This window comes from Lycorma delicatula, chromosome 9 (genome assembly GCF_047948215.1).
Source record: "Lycorma delicatula isolate Av1 chromosome 9, ASM4794821v1, whole genome shotgun sequence".
Taxonomy (NCBI): Eukaryota; Metazoa; Arthropoda; class Insecta; order Hemiptera; family Fulgoridae; genus Lycorma; species Lycorma delicatula.
Genome location: NC_134463.1, coordinates 91832552 through 91855076, shown reverse-complemented (window position 1 = coordinate 91855076; position 22525 = coordinate 91832552). Strand labels below are relative to the sequence as shown.

At 34.1% G+C, this 22525-nt stretch overlaps 1 protein-coding gene across 1 annotated transcript in view; it reads right to left on the bottom strand.

Moving 5' to 3' along the window:
* Positions 1–20001, bottom strand: part of LOC142329820 (uncharacterized) — a 55213-nt gene extending 35212 nt beyond the window's left edge. Inside the window, exon 1 of the mRNA XM_075374673.1 lies at positions 19377–20001. The gene's annotated coding sequence lies outside the window, so the exon portion shown is untranslated. The remainder of the gene's footprint in view (positions 1–19376) is intronic.
* Between the last annotated feature and the right edge of the window lie 2524 nt (positions 20002–22525).

Genomic DNA, 22525 nt, shown 5'->3' with positions numbered 1-22525 from the left:
CTTCCGGCCTCTTCGCAATCTCCACAGGGCTGCCCGAACTTTTACCATTAAATTGATTGGGAGAGCCTTTCCCAATACGGTGGTAGCTTCGTACGAAATTGGTTTAAAAACACCAGTACATACAATTAAGGCTCTGCGCTGCGCACTCCTTAAATTTTGAAGAAGTGCTCTATTCAAACTATGCGCCCAAACGGGCGCCGCGTAAGTGGTCATGCTTTCGAAGACACCTCAGTACACCATGTACATTTGACGGTCAGGCAACCCATAATCCTTCCGAGTAATCCTCCTAAGTTTGTGCATCACTGAGACGGCGTCCGCCGCTACTTGACTAATGTGGTTGTTAAACAGCAATTTCTGATCAAACAAAACACCTAGGTACTTATGAACTCTCACTGGGCCGATTACACAGCCTTTATAATTAATGTGGGTGTTTCGACTGTACGATAATTTGTCTAGAAGCATAAACTTCGTCTTGGGTACAGAAATCTTTAAATTTTGAATGTCCATCCAACCCTCCGCGGTTGATAAGGCCGCTTGCGCTCGGTCTTCCAACTGCGGTCGTGAATTACCACAAACTAAAAGGAGACAGTCATCGGCGAAAGCCTGGGCCGTGACCCCCTTCTTTTCTCTTTACATTTTGCTTGCTCTTTGTCTAGAAAGGTCATTTTTTTATGTCTCCTGAAAACATTTTAAGTTATTAAATAAGCCTGTTCCATCTGAATCGTTCAGAACTGTTATTTTATTTATGAAGTATATTTTGTTTCATAATATTCTGCGTTTTGTGCATATTAGTATGGTATTTAAAATTCGTTATTAAACCGTGCAATATATAAGAATCGGTGCCCTATTGTAATGCAGTTTACTACGTGGATTTTAACAGACTTTTTGTGTTTACTTAAAAAATTTATGTGAGGGATCTCGTCATCTCTATAAAAAAAATAGTTATTTTTTAACAACTTCTGTAAAAAAAGAGGACGCTCTCGGTTTGACCTAACTTATTTTCTATGTTATTTTGTCTTTTTTATATGTTAAGAAGCGCTTTGCTACCAAATCCACAGATTTCAATGTTTATTTTATTTATTTTTTTTTAATTTAATTTTATTTATTTTTTTTAGTTCCGCTAGTGATCCGGTCCCTTTGTAAATTCCATCCGGTGAAAAAATCGATGGAATATTTTTGAAATTAAAGTATTCGTTATTTGTTTGCGATTGTTAATAAGTTTTGAACTTTTTTAACAGGACAACGAATTATCCTCGTGTACGGTCAGCTATTCCAAGTATTTTCAAGCTAAACTTTTGAAAATAATTTGGAAAAGCGATGTAAAGAATTGTTCCATTTCCGCATTTCTGTAAGACTGTTCATGCTTTCTTTACGTCGTTCCTTTTCTTTTGTTTTTATTAGGACGAAGGTTTTTCGCCGAACGCATTTCTAACGGAATTTTTCTTGAGGGGGAAGAAAGTGTGTAGAGATTATTTTTTTTTAAGCAGAAACAACCCAAAATATCTAAAAAGAATAATTTTAATTTTATTATTATCTCTTTTTAATTTTGTATCGTATTTAGTAAAGTGGATTTAGTGAATTCGGTTTTATTGTTATTTTTTAGTTTATTTCATTAATTCCTTCTATTTATTTCTTTTTTAAAGTAAAATGAAACGGTTAACTTCATGGAAAAAAGTACATCTGTCTAACGTTGTTTTCATTCGTGTTATAGAATAACATTTTTTTTTAACTGTTGATGTAAACGAACTGTAGAATAGCCGCGCAATTTTCTTATTTTTTCCATGTGGGAAAAGAAAAGAGTCAGATGTTACTATTCCCTTGAATTTCTTCTTTGTCTACTCACCCGCTTTCTGATGTGAAATATTAAAGGACGATTTAATTAAAGTTCATTCACGCTACAACCGGTAGGCGATGCTGCTAAACAGATTTTACCTTGGGATCCTCTGTATTGTAAACTTGTGTGTACATGTTGATCGAATAAATTGAATAAAAGTGGTCCCAGACCTGTATCTGACTTAAATTTTAAGCAAAATTGGGAAAACACAAAAAGGGTTTGTCGAACGGTACACTTTTTTAGGTTTGAAATAAAATAACTTTGTTAATTTACCGATAAACAAATAAAAATTTCTAGTTAACTTTGTAGAGAATTTAATTTTGAGAAAATTGATGTAAATAACGTCTGTTAAAATTAAACACAAATTTGAAAAGTTTAACTTAAATTAAAAACAAAGCACATAAACTGAATCCGAAAAGCGATACGATTTTAAACAGAACAATTTATATACAAATACTAAAAATTATAAAAATAAATTTGAAAACATTTCTCTAAAACATATTAATAAATTCTATTTTTTTAAGGTTGGCAACAACAGCCGATCAACAATTAAGTTTAGTGTCTAGCATTTGAATGTATCGATTTTGATCGGTGTTTGTGCTGTTACTGTTCGGTCAGTCATTTACAACGGGTAATACTAAAAATCTGTTTTCATTTGGTGAGTTGTTGACGAACATGTTGTTAATTTACGGTAAAGTATATAAAAATGGATCGGCTGCTTCCCGTGAATACTGGGAAAATTATCCAGATCGGAGAGTACCGGATCGTAAAACTATTGAGGCTTCGGAGAAGGCGATTTCGAGAAACAGATATGCTTAAACTGCTACGATTCGATGCCGGTCTTGAACGTTTTGCGAGAAATGCCAACGCTGAATAAGCAGCATTGAATGCAGTACAATCCTCTTCCATTTTTAAACACCAGAAGGTTGTCTGATCGCTTTCATGTTTCGCGGTCGAGTGTATGGGGAACATTACGGGAGCGAAAATTATACCCGTTCATACAACACGTGTACAAGTGTTATTACCGCCTGATTTTGATAAAGGATACAATTCTGTCGATGACCGATTAGAAAATGCAAACGTTATTCCGATTTTCGTAAGTAATTTTCTAATTAGTGATGAATCCTGTTTTACAAGAAATGTTTAAATAGACATTTTTATTTGTTTATCTGTAAATTAACAACTAAGTTATTTTATTTCAAACCTAAAAAAGTGTACTTTTTTAGATGTGAGAAGTGTACTAAGCGAGATAGAGGTTTGGGACCAGTTTTATTCAATTTCATTCAAAATTCATAAGGAAGCATCAAATTTACCCCTCATTTGTACCCTAAGAATTTTAGTACGGTTTGATTTCACAGGGAGAGCAAAAAGCAGGGGTAAATGTTACGCGAGCCGAAACTCGCTAACGAACCGTTTTCTGACCTATGTTTATATGAAGTTTTTTCAATTTTTTGGCTATAGAATCATCTCCCCAAGAGATTGTGGTGCAATTTTGAATTATTATGAATATTAATATGTTTTTTTTATTGCCGTGCTAATATAGTTAAATTACTTGGAAATTATGTCAAAAATTGTAAGTGGCGAATGTATAAAAATATTTTGTTATTCAACATTTTTTAGTTCACAGAATGTTTAGTCTCTTTTGCCAGCTATGATTACTACCATATCTATTTCTACGGTTTCTATTTTAATTTTATCATTCGTTATTAAATGAATTTAATCCTGTTTACGTATGTCTCCTTTTTCCTGTTAAGCCTCCGTCAGGTATTACTTCAAAGGATGATATGAATGAGTGTAAAGTGAAGTGTATATAGTCTTGTACAGTATCAGGTCTACCATTTCTGAGATGTGTGGTTAATTGAAACCCAAACACCGAAGAACACCGGTATCGACGATCTAGTATTCAAATCCGTATAAAAATAAGCGATTTTACTAGGACTTGAACACTGGAACTCTCGACTTCCAAATCAGCCGATTTGCGAAGACGTGTTCACCACTAGACCAAGCCGGTGGATTATTTAGTTATGTATATCTGCAGCGTAAAAAATAAACGTTTTGTGATCTTTATTTACTAATATTGAATAAAAGTTTTATAATTTCAATTTAGAAGTTTTTTTGTAATTAAGAAAATTATTTAGTAAAGCAACTGCTATTTTAGTAACGAATGTGTATTTTGTTGTAGATATATTAGTAACTGTTTTGATTTATTGATACATGTCATTCCGGTTAACGGTGCGGTAGGGGTTATATTCTTCATTTATTCGTTTTCTACAGTCAAATAACCATTATACATTTAAAGCATTCTGTATTTTTTTCCTTCTGTATTGTTGTATATAATATATATATAAAAATACCGAAGAAATTTATTTTTCTTTATAAAAAGGATATTTATTACGATTCATATTATTTTGAAAAAAGTTGTATCTATAAATACCATCGCGTCTTATCTTTAACTTTGTATTATAAAGTAAGCTATTTTATTTACCTATAAAATGTAAATAATCATTCATATGGTGTCCAACTGGAAGGTAATTGTGAGATGAGAATAGTGTAAGATTATTCCAGGTATCATTTTTATTCTGTGGTCGGATACTTGTTAGGAATTTCATTCATGAGGAATTATAATAGCGGTTGTCTTATTTTTAAATATGAATTAAACTGTTGCATTGTGTTCTGATAAATGAAAATTTATCTTTGAAAAAAAAGAAAGAAATAGTCTCTTGTGCCAAAGAAATAAAAATGTCCCGTTTCTTTTAAACCGGACAAAACGAATTGCGCGTTAAGTAGCGGTACAATACGGCCTACGAAAATCGGCTAATGCTTCTGTTGCCGTTCATAATACGTTATTATTTCTTTTATTTATACAAAATCAAATGCTATTCTCATTGTAGTCGAGTTTTAGAAATAAATTAATTTACTAATCCTAAATTTTCTGTATCCTCATTTAACTTATAATTGTGCCCATCAAATTATTCGATTAACGCAGTTTTAAAAAAAATATATTTTTTAATTCTGTTCTGATTTTATTTTATTTTGAAATAAAAGTTGGAACTCTGACAAGAAAAATAAAACCACAATTAAAGTTTTTAGTTTTGCATATATAATAAAAAATGTTATATGTATATTTGTTAAGCTGAAATCATCTTTAAAATAAGGCAGCTTTAAAATGTTGTGCGTTTGTGAATTAAGATATACGTTTTAGTATTAAGTTTTAACGCAAATCTTGAACCGTCTGTGTGTAGCTGTTTCTGTGGTGTAACGATCTTACTGTTTTGAACAAATTATTTCAAGAAGTTTAATAGAATTTTTCTTTACAATCTCTTTTTTCCCTCCTTTGTTAATTGAAATGATGAAAATAAACAGTTCTGTAAAAAAGAATTTTTTTTTATCACACACCGGGTGATTCAAAAAGGATTTTACAAGTTTAAAAGCACGTAGAAATTTATTTAGTTAACTTACAGATTCGGTTGAGGTCTTATTTCAAAACGCATCAAGTTTTGACGCACGTAGTTCATTAGTACCGAATTCGGCCTCCAGCGCTGTCACCAATGTTCAGTGTTGTTAAAAATTGATACATTCACTGATGCGGAACGTGCTCGTTGTGTGTTTTGGTCTCAAGATTTGCAGTTGCAGTTCAACTTTATTTTCGTAGAGTACGATTGGGAGTCTCTCCTAGTAGGCGTACAATTTACTCTTGGCAGGTTATTCTGTTAAACATAGAAAATCACCAGGACGCCTGCGCGACCCTGAAGATGCTGTGGAACAACTCAGAGAAAGCTTTGTACGTAGTCCGAAGACATCAACTCGACTTGTGAGACTGGTATTTCAGAAACGACTGATTGGCGCGTATTACGAAGACGAATTGAATTTCAAGCCGTACAAACTAAGCGCGGTTCAACACATTACAGATGACGACAAAATCGCTTGGCTGTAATTTTCTGTGGAAATGATGAATAGAATTGCAGACAACGATACATTTGTTAGATGTAATTTTTAGTGATGAATGAAAGTTTCACATCAGCAGCACACCCATAAATGTCAAATATGGGGTCAAAAATCCTCATGACATTTTGCAGCACATTTGTGATAGCCCTAAGGTCAATCTTTTTGTGCTTTAAGCAAACACAGACTGTACGGCCCGTTCTTACATGAGGCGACCGTAAACGATACTTTTATCTGGACATCCTTCATAATTGTATAATTCGTCAGTTAGACGATGGTGACCAAGATGGACGACATTACTATCAGCAAGACGGGGCATCACCTCGCTACCGCCTAGAAGTCCGAGATTTTCTTGATACTCGATTCCCAGGTCGGTGGATCGGTCGTGAAGGTCCAATCGCATGGCTACCCCACTGCGCAGGTTTGACCCCGCTAGATTTTTTCTTGTGGGTTCATTAAAGATCGGGTTTCTGTAGCGTCTTTTCCTTCCGATCTTATCGAGGTAAGACTTAGAATTAACGCCGCAGCTGCAGAGATATCGCCCAACTTTGACGGCAAATCAGGTGAATAGGGGGGTTGAGGAACCGTAGGAATGCGTTTTGAGGTCAAAAATTCCCTGATGGAAATGGCCGTTTGACACGGAGCATTATCATGATGAAGCATCCACTTGTCTGGTCTCACGCGAATCACCTTTTCCTGAGCCTTTCAAGGACACCTTTGTAAAACACTTGGTTGACAGTTTGTCCTGGAGGAATAAATTCTTTATGCACGATCCCCTACTGTCAAAAAAGCAAATCGGCATGGTTTTGATCTTTGATTTGCTCATTCGACATTTTTTCGGTCGAGGAGATGACGGAGTGTACCACTCTTCGCTTTGCCGCTTTCTTTCAGGATCGTACTCAAATATCCAGAATTCATCATCACATGTGATCACAGGATTGAAGAATTCTTGGTCCTTGTTAATCCTCTCAAGAAGATCAAAGCACACGTTTCTTCGATTGTCCTTCTGTTCCGTTGTGAGGTTTTTCGGCACCAATTTCGCATGTCCAAATCGTACATAATCAAAATTCTATGTACGATGAAAGCATTTAAATTTAACTGTTCACTCATCATCCTTATTGTTAAACGACGGTCTGATCTCACCCCCTCACACGCTCAACGTTTTCGTCAGATTTTGAAGTCGAAGGTCTTCCTGAGCGAGGTTGATCTTCAACGTGTTCTCGGCCTTCCAAAAATGATTTGTGCCATCGGAAAACTTGTGCTCTTGATAAGCATGTTTAACACAAAACTTGATTGCACAACGTCGCTCTAAATTCCGATGCTCCATTTTTGTAACGCACAACTTCACTGATGACGCTGTCAAAAGTAATGTGTTGGCTGAACGGAGTTGAAACTCGTACTGAGCATGTGGAAGGGATGAACAAACCGTTCTAGCACAGACCGGTAGACACAGCGTTGCCTGATCGCTCACAGTGTTACCAATCTCATTACTTTTCTCACACCCCTCGTATTTACAGTTTTTCTGAAGTAAATCGGAACTTAGGAGATTAACTTGACAAGAACAAGCTTTAATGTTATAAAAAATTCACTTTTTTTGTCGAAGTACTTTAATATAGTAGAGTATATAAATCTGAAAGTTTGTCACAGGGTTTTCTAACTTTTTACAATACCTACAGAACTAAAATTTGACAGACATTTTTGGCAATCTTAATTGGAAAATTAAAAATAAATTATCCTGTTTTCAACGGATCGGAATGGGGTGAAACCTAGAATCACGGTATTATTTATTATTTTTCCAAACATTGAGGGATTTATTAAACTACATCATTATCTCTGAAAAGATCAAATTGGTTTGATTAACGATCCCAAAGAGGTTAAATTTGCATTGAATATAATTTTTTTTTTTATCGAACCGAGTTCGTATGTCAAACTTTGAGACTGAGTATTTATAAGAAGGGCCAATAATAAATATAGAACTGAAGTTTTAGACAACTTATCTTGTAATATCCATTAAGATTTCAATCCCAAATAAAATAACGATTAATAGTTTTATTAAAAAAAAAAAGAAAAAAAATTAGCGCAACGTGTAGTATTTTTTTTTTTTTTTTACTGTACACAAGAGACTGTAAATAAAGGTCGGGTCATCATACTACCTCTTAAGAGGTAAACGTGGATGTAAAAAACAATAACATTCTCAGACTCGGCGTCAAAGTTAATGTTAGATTATATATAAAATTGTCGCCTGTAAAATTTACATCGTCGGATGGAAGACGTACAAAACGTTTGGGCTTTATATTTTTGGCGTTATTACAGTAGGATTAATATTTATTTATTTTTTTTCAAGTAAGCAATAAAGTTAAATTACGTTACAAATAAAGACATAAAAGAAACTATGTATTTTCTTTATGAACATTACATGGCATAAAAATAATTGAATTAATCTTAACTTCTTTAAGGATCCTTGCAAGCTAAAAGAAAAAAAAATTACATAAACCTTCTTGAGAATGAGATGATTTTATTTTTACTGTAGTGATGAAAGTATTGAGTAATTAATTTTTTTCGTTCATTTGCATTCAATTTTTTAATCCGAGGACCGCCTTTTAAGTTTTTACAAAAAGAGTGAAAGAAAAATATTTTTTGGAACAAATCGTATTGTTTCACAAGAATCTCCTTTAAGATTTATACACCTTTCGGTACGTTCAAACCGATTCTCGAAACATTTGTTTACTCTGAATTTAATACCTCAAAAATTGGAACGATTCAACAGCTTTGAGGTGGTCATAATCGCTGTCCACGCATTTTTTGTTTGACATTCGTAAACTAAAAGAATCGTTAGTGGATAAATCGGGCGAATACGCGCAACGAGACATTATTCAATGTTTTTCTCCGTCAAATTAATCGTTTGATGTGCTTTGCGAGAGCCGGTGTTGTTATGACGAAGAACGGCGGGACATTTTCTGTTGTTTTTCGTGATTTCATCGATGACTTCCGGCAAACAAATTGTTGAATGTCGATCGTAAACGATCTACGTAAACACTCACGAAGTCTCTTCGTTAAATTGTTCATGGTTTGACGTAACATCTCAACTGGAATTTCCGCAATTGCTTCGCGGATCTTTGCCATCAGTTCTTCCGTTGTAGCAGGTCTACTGTGGAACACTTTGCTTTTAAGGTGACCCCACAAAAAGTAATCGCAAGCTGAGAGATCAGGCGATCTGTGAGGCCATTTAATGTCACCATTTCGTGAAATGACACGTTGTCCAAACAATCGGCGTACAGCTGCCATCGATATTCGTGCAGTATGTGACGTTGCTCCGTCTTGTTGAAACCAGGCTGTGTTAAGAATCGGTGGAAATCTCTTTTGTTGTTCCACAACAAAGGTTTCAAGCACGGTTACGTAACGAGCCGACGTCACTGTAATCGCAAGACCGTTGTCATCCTCAAAAAAATAAGGGCCTATAACACCGTAAGATGACATAGCACATCATACGATCACTTTCTGGCTGTGCAACGGACGCTGGTGTAGCTGCGTAGGATTTTCTTGTGCCCAGTATCTGAAATTTTGCTTGTTAACAAATCCACTGAGGTGGAAATGGGCTTCGTCTGACATCCACAGTTTGTGAACAAACTCTTCGTTATCGTTTATCTTCTGAAGCATTACATTACAGAATTGTGCTCGCACAACTGCATCGTTCGGTTTCAGTTCCTGGACGATCTGCAACTTGTACGGATGGTATTGCAATCCTTCACTAACATTCTTCGAACGCTTGAACTATGCGATTGTAAAGATGCTGAGAGACGACGGATTGACCGACGTGGACTTCGTGTGACAGCATCTTGTAAAGCTTGAACATTCTGTGGTGTACGGACGGGGTCCGCTCACGGCTTGGAGGTTTTTTTTTCATTGCCGGACCGGTTTCCTCAAAATTAGATATCCATGTTTTAATTGCATGTGCTGATGGAACACGGTCGTGCCGACCCAGATTAAAATGACGGCGAAATTCTCTACGCGCTCCCTCCACACTGTCATTGTTTTTGTAAAACGCTTTGATAGCTAATGCACGTTGCGCACCACTCCAAGTATCCATGACAACTAAATGGCAGGTTAGGTTAGAGAGGCTGGCGCCACTTATGAAGTGGTACCAATCGCCCACGGCTACCAACACAACTTTCAAAATTTCCCGTTTCTTTGAATCACTCTGTATATCCAAGTTTCATCTCCTGTTACGATGCTGTATTCGGATTTTGCATTTTCTCGGTCTAAGCTTTTGAGAATTTCCTTACAAAAATCGACACGTGCCTGTTTTTGAGCTTCGGCCAAATTATGCGGAATCCATCGGGAGCAAATTTTTTTCAGAGCCAAGTGTTCGTGCAGAATCGAATGTACTGTTAGTCTTCGATATGTCTAACGATGCCTCTATTTCACGGTAAGTCGCCTACTGATCCTCTTGTTGCGGCACAGCATCGACGTTTTTTTTGGAAACAACCGATTTTTGTCGACCTTCGCGAAACTTATCGTTGATGTAAGCACGACCGCAACGAAATTCTGTAAACCGATTTTAAATTTTCTTTTCTGATGGTGATTCGCTACCAAATGTTATAAACGAAGCGATTCGAGGCGTTGTTGTTGAGTTAGGCCCTTACTGAAATCGTAAAAAATCATCCCACGAAAACAGTCAGACTGAAATTTCCATTTTTTCACAAAATGTTTTTTTTAACACTCACCGTAAACAAAGTACTTGGTCGATTTCTGAGCTGCCACTGTTCCTCTTACAATAAATAAGTCAAATTTTACAACTACAGTAATATCACATCTCAATAGTGCCATCTAGTGGTCGTTTGTAAAAACTAGTTTGACCTCCGTAAATGTTTGGCTTTATCTTGTGAAGTTTATCGGTAAAGATTGTTCTTGCTTTTAAATTATTAATATCTACGTATAATTTTATTCGTGTACTTTTAAAATCCGAAGCGCGAATATTTTGTACTACTAAATTTATACAGTTGCGTATTACTTTTACAAATATATTATTTCCATTTTTACAATTAAAAACACTTCTTTAATTCCTATTTCTGATCGAAGGATTTTTACACGGTCATCTTGGATATTTGTACTATTTTTGGGGTTCTTTTACAAAATTAACTGCCGTTTCGTTTTATTGTGTGCCTCTCTTTTAAAAAAAGTGTTTTATATTTTTTTTTACATATTTGTTTTTGTAAAAAATTCCAATATTTTCCGTAGTTCGCTGTTTAATATAGCATTTTGTTGCTCCTTTTTTTTTTTGTGGCGATGGTAACCCTCCGGTTTTGTAGTTATCCTATTATAATTTCGAAAAATATTTAAATAGGGTTTTTCGTCTTGCGTACTAAACAGGAAAAATCCTGGTATGATTATAAAATAGTTTTTAAATATTTTTTTTTTTGTGGTGTAATTGTGGGGAAATTAATTTAATCAGCGGTATCAGATAATGATGCAGTTTGTTGGTACCAGTGGTTATATTTAATACTGATTTGCCTTTTTTTAAATTCTTTTATTTAAATGGTAACATAGTATTGTCGGTCAGTGCGTACGTGAACGTGTTAATCCACAACTTGGGTTCTTGGCCTTAAGGCGCCCTTCCAGACGAGTCTCCCTCCACTGCTATTAAAAGAGAGAATGTTGTCCGGTTAGTTGACTGAGACCCGTTGGTTGGAATTTCATCGTTTGTGTGTGTGTGTGCGCGCGCCTGCGTGCGCGTGTAGAGGGTAATGGTGGGGAAGTGAACCCTCATGAATTTAAATTTTATAATAAATTCTCTCTACTTGTTTCTATCGTACATTTAAAATTTGTACTGTATTGTACGAGTATATTATTACTTTAAAATGTCCTGTCGAGTTTGCTTCATTTTTTAATTTTTATTTTATCTATGTTTTTAGTCCTTGTGGTGAAAAATAGAAAGGAACATTTTTATAGGTTTATTGTATTAAGTAAACTTGGTTTTGTATTAACGGTTTGATGACGTTAGTGTAGTTCTCAGATTGTGAAATAAAACTTTTCAGAATTAGCTTCTCTCATTCTTCGATTTTTAGTCACCATTTCTGTGTATAATCTGTGGTATGGGATTATAATACCAGATTTACCAAACGTTTACTTTTTCGAAATTGCTTCAGAACGAACGGTATCTTTATTAGGACTTATGGTAAGCCCGAATGATAATAACCTAGTTCGCCCGTCCGTTCATTATTATAGCAATTCAGTTCGATCCAGCTTTATTTATATATGTTTGACACACACACACACACACACACACACACACACACACACACACACACACACACACACACACACACACACACACACACACACACACACACACACACACACACACACACACACACACACAGAGAGAGAGAGAGAGAGAGAGAGAGAGAGAGAGAGAGAGAGAGAGAGAGCGAGAGAGAGAGAGAGAGAGAGTGACCGAGCGGGATAGAGGGGGAGTGAGGGAGGGAGAGAGAGAGAGAAAGAAAGCCATCCACACACACACACATATATATATAATGTATGTATGAATGTATAGGTGATTAGCGAAGATTGTAACAAACATTTAGGACATGTTATATTTGTAAAAATAAAAAAGAAAGTTGATATAAACATAGCTTCGGAAACGAGAGGATCAGGGAATGATTTCGTCTGAGATGAAATATCTCAATATCAATTTGAGATCGAAGCTGTTAAAGCGGGTAATAAACACGTAAAATTTTTAATTAAAACTTATAGAGAGTTTGATTCTGAGTAAAATGGCATTAATAAAGTCCACATAATCTAAATACAAACATAACAATTTTGAAGTTTATTAAAAGCAAAACGTGACAAATTTTTACGTATTAAACGAAACAAAATTTTCAATATTAAAAAACAAAAGAATTAAATATTTTAGAAAAATAACAAATATAAACAATTAAAAATTAAGTTAAAAATAATTACATAAACTGCTGAAAATCTCTTTCGCCACAGTGGATTCAGCAGTCCGCCCGACAAACAACGGTTTTATGTGTGTACGTGCATTTAATCTTATTACTTACAAAATGGGTTTTCGACGTTTGTTTTTTACCGGATAACCTATGCGGACTATGTTTATAATGAAAAATAATATCAAGTACACGATTCTTTATCGCTAAATATTAAATTATTGTAACGTAATGATATTCAACCTGTTGGATATGTAATTAGGAAAATTAAGTATTTTCCAGTAAAGTTTTACCCGGACAACTTCAGGGGAAAAGTATGTATTCCCGCACTTCAGAGAATTTTATGTCACTCTCATTAGCGTCTTTCTTTTTAATTGAGAAACCTCGTTTTTCTGGATTATTTAACTTGGATGTTTGTTTCTCGCCAACGAAATGTTTTATAAGGACATAGATTCTGTGGACTTTTTTGATGTACACATTTTACATATACTAATTAATATAAGTATTAAACAGTAAAACCGATTAAAAAGAGACCGCTGTAAAAGGTTGAAAAAAATGGAAGGGTTGTTTTGCTGATATGGAATAATATATTATTTTGGTTCCGTGATGACTGTAACATTGAATCGTTTCGCTCTACGTTTAGTCTTGTATCGTATTGTCTACAAACGTTGATTATGCCATCTGACTTCCATATAAAATATTAATATGAATTATAATTTAAATTAAATTTAGAGAAAAATGTATAGTTAAAACGAAAAAAGGAATTGTGATTTGACCTAATGGTGAGTTGAATCAGTGTACGTATAAAGCATTGTTTTATTGTAGAAAGGCGTACATTGATTTATACTATCTTTTCCAGTCTTTCTTGTAATTGTGTCGCACATAAAATATCTTGAGATTCAAGAAATATCACTCAGGATCGTACTTTCTGAGAGTAAATTTGTTTGCCGGGGGACCAGTCCTGATGATGTACAGAGTAAAAGTATCGCTGGTAAGGTCGATTGCCGCTTATATATCGATGGGCTCGCCGTTCCTATGTGCAACTGGAAAACCATTCTACTCCGCACTCTTCATAACAAGCTAGGTATGAAATCTTGTTCTTGACAAGGCGCTATCCGATGCCTGTCGTATAGTCTACAATCTTTACTGTTACTGCATTTATGTTCGATATGATTATTGATTTTACAAAATTAAGAAAAAAAAGATAAATTTCATTTACGGTTACTACAGGTAATTAAACCCGATCGTGTTCAACTGTGATGATAGATTAATTTTGTTGCGGGTGAAAAGTTGCGAGTACCGGGATTCGATTCCCGAACCTTTTGGATAAAAGTCAGGCGCTACCGTTCCGCCGGGGAGTAGTTTGATATCGAATCAAACTACTACGAATATATACACACTAGAGGACCCGACAGACGTTGTCCTGACGCGGCATTATTCTGTAATAAATGCACACACATAAATATAAGTAACTTAAGCTAAAATTAGCAGGAATGTGTTCTAAATTTCATTAAAATGACTATTAGTATGATATTATCAGTTTGTGATTGTTGTATTATAGTAATGGGTTTATTGATTAATTATGTGTAGTATGGTTAATATTTATTTTCACTAAATATTGAGATGTCCGATGAAAATTGAATTAAAAAATCGAAACGTCGTAAAATTAATAATTAGTGTAATTAATAAATTTTCATCCACATTACTACTAATTTTCACTTAACGTCATTCTAAAAAAGTACCTCCTACATATTTTTTTTTTTTTATTTAATAATTTTGATGTTTCATAACCATGTAACAGCTTAATTAATCAATTAATAAAAAAATTAAAGCACTGTAGAAAAGCAACGTAGTTAAAATTTTAGTAGAAGTTTTTATCATTTTTCTCATTCTTTATTTTAACATCTATTTTACCAAATTTTAGATAATTGTAAATTAAAAATAATTTTAGAAAACTTTTTATAAAATTAATCAGCTAAAACATTATAAATTCAATTTTTTAAATATACTTTAAACTATATTTTTCGTAACGTATATTTTAATTTTATAAATGTTATAATTTATTTTACAAACTTAAATTTTTATTTTCAAAGAGCCGTTCAATACTTCATAAGTTGCATGGAATCAAATGAGAACTGACAATTTAAATTTGTAGGTTAAGTTGATTGTTATCGAATGCACGTGTATACATCATTAAAATTCATGAAAAATCATGTAAAATACTCACTTCAATACTTAACCTTATAAATTAACACAATGTACATTTTTTAATTAAACTTTAAAACGTTATTTCAATAAATAATAATATAATATTCTCAATAAGCGCGTAATTCTAGCTTACTCGGCAATGCTTCGCTATTGCTAGATCTGAGTATACATACAGATTAAATGACAACAATTGAAAGTTTCACAAAACCTTAAAAAACTTAACATTAGCAATTTAACAAAATGTAACCTTTCACTTTATAAAAGTCAGAATGTAAATAAATCCAAATGGCAAAACAACAGCACTACCTATCTGATTTAATTCACACCACTCTCTAATCACAGTATTCGGTGGAAAATAATTTTTTAACGAAAAGTGTTGTGGCTGCAAAATCATTACAATTAATACTGAACATTAAGAAACTTACAAAACATTACGGAACCTTATAAAATTCCACCTTTCACTTTATAAAATTCAGAATGTAAATAAATCCAATTGTCAGAACAGCACTACCTATTGGATTTAATTCAAACTATTCTTTAAACACAGTAGTCCGTTAAAAATACGAATTTTAATGTAAGAACAACACTACTAAGCTACGACGCAAGTAACTGATATGCGAAAAAGAAACAAAAAAAAAAAATTCCTAGAATCCGATCGCAGCACCAACTATCGGGTTTGACTGATAAACCAAAAATTAAAAAAAAAAACTTCTAAAACGCGATCGCAGCTCTGCCTACCGGACCCAATTGTGAACCTTAACCATCCCAAGATCAACAACACATAAATAAATTAAAAAAACATTTTCACTTCAATACTGTACCTTACAAATTTGCACAATGTATGTTTTTTAATTACACTTTAAAACGTTATTTCAATAAATAATAATATAATATAATATTTCTTAATACGCACACAATTGTAAACGCGATCGCAGTGCTGTCTACTTGTTACTTAATCAGTTGTGATTTTGTTTACATTGGCAACCGCCATACGGGCTCTTTGTGATCGGTCGGCCATCTTGCATTGATCTGATTGGTTTTCATTTCCATCTGATTTATTAGCCTCTTATTTATTAAAAAACAGTTTTCTTGCGATTTTTTGTAACGCAATAATAACACAAAATTACGAAATATTTTTCTCAATTTGATCGCAGCACCAACTGTCGGGACAAACTAAAATTAAAATAGAATATTATTGAATATTCGATACTGCGATGGTAGCGCAGTCTACCGGATCCAATGTAAAACATTCCAAAATCAACAACTACTTATAAATAAAAAATAATTAAAAAACATTTTCCAGTGGACCAAATTGTGAATCTAAATCATTCTCGAATCCCCTTGAGCACACACAAAAAATTTCATCAAAATCGGTCCAGTCGTTTAGGAGGAGTTCAGTGACATACACACGCAACAAGAAAAAAAAAAAAAAATATATATATATATATATATATATATAGCGTCCAAAAGGTCGCTTACCGAAGTGAAAAACGATACATTTATTTTCTTCTTAAGTGGAATGTTTTCGTTTTGTAGAGTTTTGCTAGCCTTCAGAAACAAGAGCTTTATCACCTGATCTCGTATCTAACTAGCGAAGATAAACCACGAACTGATAAAAGTCGACCTTGTTCGTTCTCTGTCGGTGAAAATGAAAGAACGGTGAAGATACGATGCGATTATTTCAAGAAACTTTTACAGAAATTTCAGCGCCGACTAGATAGAAGCTATCTACAAATTAAATAAAGATTTGAAACCGCTGGAAGCGTACATGATTTACCAAAATGTGGGAAATCCAAAACTGTTGCATCCGATGAAAACATACCATTGCCCAGTGGGTTTATTTAGAGCCTTAGATGTGTACGAAAAAGATCAGCCGAGTTTGATAAATACAGTCTACATCGTATTCTAAATAATTTTGAAATTGTATCTACTGGATCCATTACAAAGTTAAATAGGCGTGTGGAATTTTCAGAACGGTTTCTAATTCTTTTTGAAGCGGAACTAGATTTTCAAAACCGTATTTTTCGGCGAGTTGAAACTCTTCAAATGGACTGATTCTGTTAATCGCTATAACGGTGTCTACTGGAGCAACTAGTGTTGTAACGCGACAAGAATTAATTGTTCCTTGCATAAATGTACGGCCAAATATTTGGAGTAGCGGCATCGTGGGCCGATACTTTTTTAACAAAACTGTGTTACCGGAGATTCATATTTTGAAATGTTGCAAGAAATCTTGAAATGATTTGTTAAGTAAGTTACAAAACAGCCTACAACAAGATGGAGCTCCTCAGAATTATAGTTTTCGGTTTTGGTTTGCTTGGAATTTCTCTCGCTACCACCCCATTCGGTCGCCCTAAAGCATATGGTCAACGTCTGTACCACAAACGGTTACCGAGCCTCGGAACAGTTTAGCGACCAGTATCCTAAGTAGTCCCTAGAGCTTAACAGCGTAAGCGGACTAAGCGCGGTGCCGTACACCACCGGCTTACGTGTCCCAACCGCTCACTTGTCATATATTTACTAAAATTGGTAGGCGCACTCCGTTAACTACTAAAAACATATATGACATCCATAAATTATAATTTATTTCGTCGAAACAGCAATTCGCTGCCACGCCTAGTTCGCTGAATGGCAGCAAGTACCTATCCACCATTAAAGCGATTGTACCCTTAATTGGCTGGTGGTCAGCCATACATATCTCAATGTTAGCTATTCACAGCAGTGCGATCTTTTCCGTAAGTATACTACTGATGTAGGTTGAACAAAGTAACCGCTTCAAGGAACTCCCACACGGTCCGACAATGCGGCTCTCGCCGCTTGTGAGTGGCAAATATTTCCTGGAACCTCTAAGTTCCAGGGTGGCCCGGTCTCTGTTCCCTCCCCCTCCAAGAGCAGGGCAGTCAAACATCAGGTGTTCATTCGACTGGACCTCCTCGCAGACGCACGACTCATCAGCTGCCAGGCGGAACCGAAACAGATATTGGTTCAAATTAACATGGTTGGTGAACACCTGGGCACCCGTTGCCCTTAAAAAGGAGTTCGGGATAGTTTTCGGATATGGGAATTCCTCAAAAATATCTCGATTGAGTGGATGGACGGCGTGGTACGACAGATTGCCCCCCAAGCTCATATAATATCACGCCGAGTGACTATTAAGGTGAATTATTGAAGTATAATTTGACAAATCGTACAACAAACATTTGTTCTCTGCAATAGTGAATAATATATAACAGCGTCGCGAAAAGTGTTTTGAGGTGATTGGTGGATGTTTATAGCTTCTACAGGTTTTAAAATATCAGTAATTGTCAATAATAAAAAAAAATTGTATTTATATTAATGAACCGATAATGAGTTTTTGTTCGTATTTTCTTGGTAAAGCGAATTTTGGTACATCTTGCATATGTTATACACACTTCCACACCGTAGCGTGGTTACATGTGTAGCTTTTCTACATGGAAGATTGTTAGATAAAATATAAATTACTAAAATATACCTATTTCGATATGTACTCGTATATCTTAATATCCTGTGCCTTATTGCAATGTTGAATATTGTATACTAATTTACTGTTTTTGCCGGGTAAATGTTTTAATTATTTTTATATTATTATATCTGATGTTCTTATCTTTTTCAGGTATGTTAATTGCAATGATGAAACGAGGTTAAACCGATGTACGTCTTATATACTTTAAGTAAGTATAATATTTTAATCGTTTGAGAAAAATCTTAAATTTCTTTTTTTACTTCATTGAAACGCTGACCCGTTACCGAATGTAGAAATTCTACGTCTATCGCGATCGTACATTTATTTATATTTTTACTTGCATTATTATTTTAACTCGCAATGTTTTTTCAATTTTTTTTCATGTTTGTCCTCAAATCTTGCATCCTTAATTTAACATACTTACTGACGTTACCGATCGATGACTTGTTGTACAGTTACTAAGGTCGGGTGACAATTTGATATTCCACCATTACTTTTGCAAACATCCTCCCCCGTACCGGGGTAGATTAAGGGTGCAGGTGTAATAACATACACTTCTTGACATTACCTGTTGATGAAATTTTGTAAGTTACCTAAGGTCGGGTGACAATGCAATATTCCACCATTACTTTTGCAATAATCCCCCCCCCCCCGTACGGGGGTAAATTGTAAAATGTATATATACGACAAAAAAAAGTTTTGTTAATTTACATTTGTATTTCAATAATCAAAAACTTCACTATTTCGTTACTTGTAGTAAATGTTTGTGTAATTTGTTTATTGTATAAATATATTTAAAATTTCAGTATAAGATGTTATCTTTTGAAATCCAAATTAACCTACTGATTAAACTCGTGCAATGCATGATAATTTGATTAAAGTACGACTAAAACGTATACAGCAAGTTTTTAAAAATTTTATTTACAGTTAATAGATAAATCTTAATAATAATTGTTTAACAAACCTCTAAAACGTTAATCCATATCGAGAGGAAGTAGTGGTAATAAAAATTGACTTGATGTATAAAATAATGTAAGGTAAATTGTTATCTTTATTTCTTTTAACCGAACCGATGTGCGTATCTCCGGTTATCATTTCTTATTTGTTATCGAAGCGGGATAGGATCTTTTTCTTAGAGTGATGATGTAATTCGTAATACAGCCGTTCAATTCGGTAAAAAAAGGTTAAAAATATCACTGTAACTAAATTTCACTTATATTTTTTGCGGGCTTGGCGTTACGACAGTATGTTTGCGTCGTTAAATAAACCGACAAGAAGCCGATCGATTACACTCGCATGATTCTTGCAAGTCTGATAGGGGATAAGTTTAATTTCTTGAGAATGTCTCGTCAGGTTACGACCTGACATAACCGTTATCTCGTAAACCGTAACGGTTACGGCTTCCAACATACTATATCATTCGACTGCAAATTGTGTTCGGGATTGAAAACTGTGTTGTGAACACGGTACGAAGTACTCGACTATTTTTTTATTATACGTGACGTCGTCGAACTAATGTTTGTCGAGTTCAATAGAGAGCATGTCTCGCTCTGTTGGAATATTTTTTTTACATTTTATGAACGGTATATTTATGCCGATTGTTTTCTAAAGTTTAGAGTTCAAGTCCCTGTCACGGGTGTAATTTTTTCTATTCATAATTTTATTAAAATTAATATTATTTAAATTTAACTATATAGATGTACGAAGCTGTTTGTAAGTGCTATTCGCATGCATGCATCGGGTCGTTAAAAAGCAATAATATTAATAATAATAATATAATAGTGGCATTCCATGTCAATAAATGTTTATGAATCGGTTGATAGATGGAGGTTACTGAAAACGGGTATCTGAAAAGAGAGAGAGCCTGACAAAGAAGCACCTCTCTCTCCTCTACGGTTTTTATCTATATCTCCTCTTTACATATATATACTTTGATTTATAATGACATTACTGCAACTTGTATTCATACGATGGATTTGTGTTGAGTGCATAAATTATTGCTATAAGCTGTGAATATTTTATGCTTCTTCGTATTTTAAGCGCGCGCGCGTAAATAAATTTATGTGTATGTATGTTTGAAGTTAGACATTTCATTCTATCTGACGGATCGTATTTTATTCTACAATCTCATGTTATTTCACTTTTTTGATTTTTAACGTTTTCATGTTACTTTTTTTTTGTATATATTTTGAGCCGAGTACGGGTAAATTTTTTTACGGTGGTGAATGGTTTTTTTGCAATTAAATTTGGAATTTACGTGAATGTTACAAAAAATAGCATTTCAAGAAAGATCTATCATTACTTGGGTGCAATTAAAATAGTTTAAGGGAAACAATGGTTTTTGTTAATGTAAAAAAATAAATTTTGTATAATTTAAATCTCTTGGAAAATGATTCTGTAGCTAAAAATATGAAAAAAAGGTTCATACAAACATAGTCAGAAACGGTTCGTTAGCGAGTTTCGGCTCGGAAAACATTTAGCCCTACTTTCATGCTTCTGTGAAATTAAACCGTACTAAAATTCATAGGGTACAAATCGAGGGATAAATTTGGTGCTTCCTTATGGTTTTTGATCGAATAAATTGAATAAAAGTGGTCCCAGACCTGTATCTGACTGTAATGTTAAACAAAATTGGGAAAACACAAAAAGGGTTTGTCGAAAAGTACACTTTTTTAGGTTTGAAATAAAATAACTGTTAATTTACCCATAAACAAATAAAAATTTCTATTTAACTTTATAGAGAATTTAATTCTGAGATAATTAATGTAAATAACGTCTGTTAAAATTAAACACAAATTTGAAAAATTTAACTTATATTAAAAACAAAGCACATAAACTGAATCCAAAAAGCGATACGATTTTAAACAGAACAATTTATATACAAATACTAAAAATTATAAAAATAAATTTGAAAACATTTCTCTAAAACATATTAATAATATCTATTTTTTTAAGGTTGGCAACAACAGCCGATCAACAATTAAGTTTATTGTCTAGCATTTGAATGTATCGATTTTGATCGGTGTTTGTGCTGTTACTGTTCGGTCAGTCATTTACAACGGGTAATACTAAAAATCTGTTTTCATTTGGTGAGTTGTTAACGAAAATGTTGTTAATTTACGGTAAAGTATATAAAAATGGAACGGCTGCTGCGCGTGAATACTGGGAAAATTATCCAGATCGGAGAGTACCGGATCGTAAAACTATTGAGGCTTCGGAGAAGGCGATTTCGAGAAACAGATATGCTTAAACCGCTACGATTCGATGCCGGTCTTGAACGTTTTGCGAGAAATGCCAACGCTGAATAAGCAGCATTGAATGCAGTACAATCCTCTTCCACTTTTAAGCACCAGAAGGTTGTCATATCGTTTTCATGTTTCGAAATAAAGTGTATGGCGGACGTTACGGGAGGGACAATTATATCCATTCATACAATACGTATCCAAGAGTTATTACTACCTTGTTTTGATAACGGAAAATGTGAACATGATTCCGATTTCCTAAGTAATTTTCTAATTGGTGATGAATCCTGTTTTACAAGACATTTTTATTTGTTTTATTTTATTTCAAACCTAAAAAAGAGTTCTTTTCGACAAAACGTTTTGTGTTTTTACCCTGTTTTTCTTAAAATCTAAGCGAGATAGAGGTCTGGGACCACTTTTATTTAATTTCTTCGATCAAAAAGCCATAAGGAAGCACCAGATTTACCCCTCGATTTGTACCCTAAGAGTTTTAGTACGGTTTAAGAGGTGGAGGGAGCAGAAAGCAGGCCTAAATGTTTCGCGAGCAAAACTCTGTAACGAACCGTTTTCTGACCTATATTTATATGTACTTCTTTCTAATTTTAAGCTATAGAATCATCTTCCGGGAGATTGCCGTGCAATTTGGAATCATTCTGTTTATTTATGGTAAAATATTGTGGCGATACAAATTTATTTTTATTATCGATATTGGTATTTAGAAGAAATTTCTGTTCTTATTAGCTTTTTTTCTGTTGAGCTGATGATTTAGGAAAAAATACGGGAAAACTACAATGTAGCCTTTCGTCATTTAATATTTTCTTGTTAATGTATTTATTTATTTTCCTGCAGTAAAAGTAATTCTTTAGTGAGT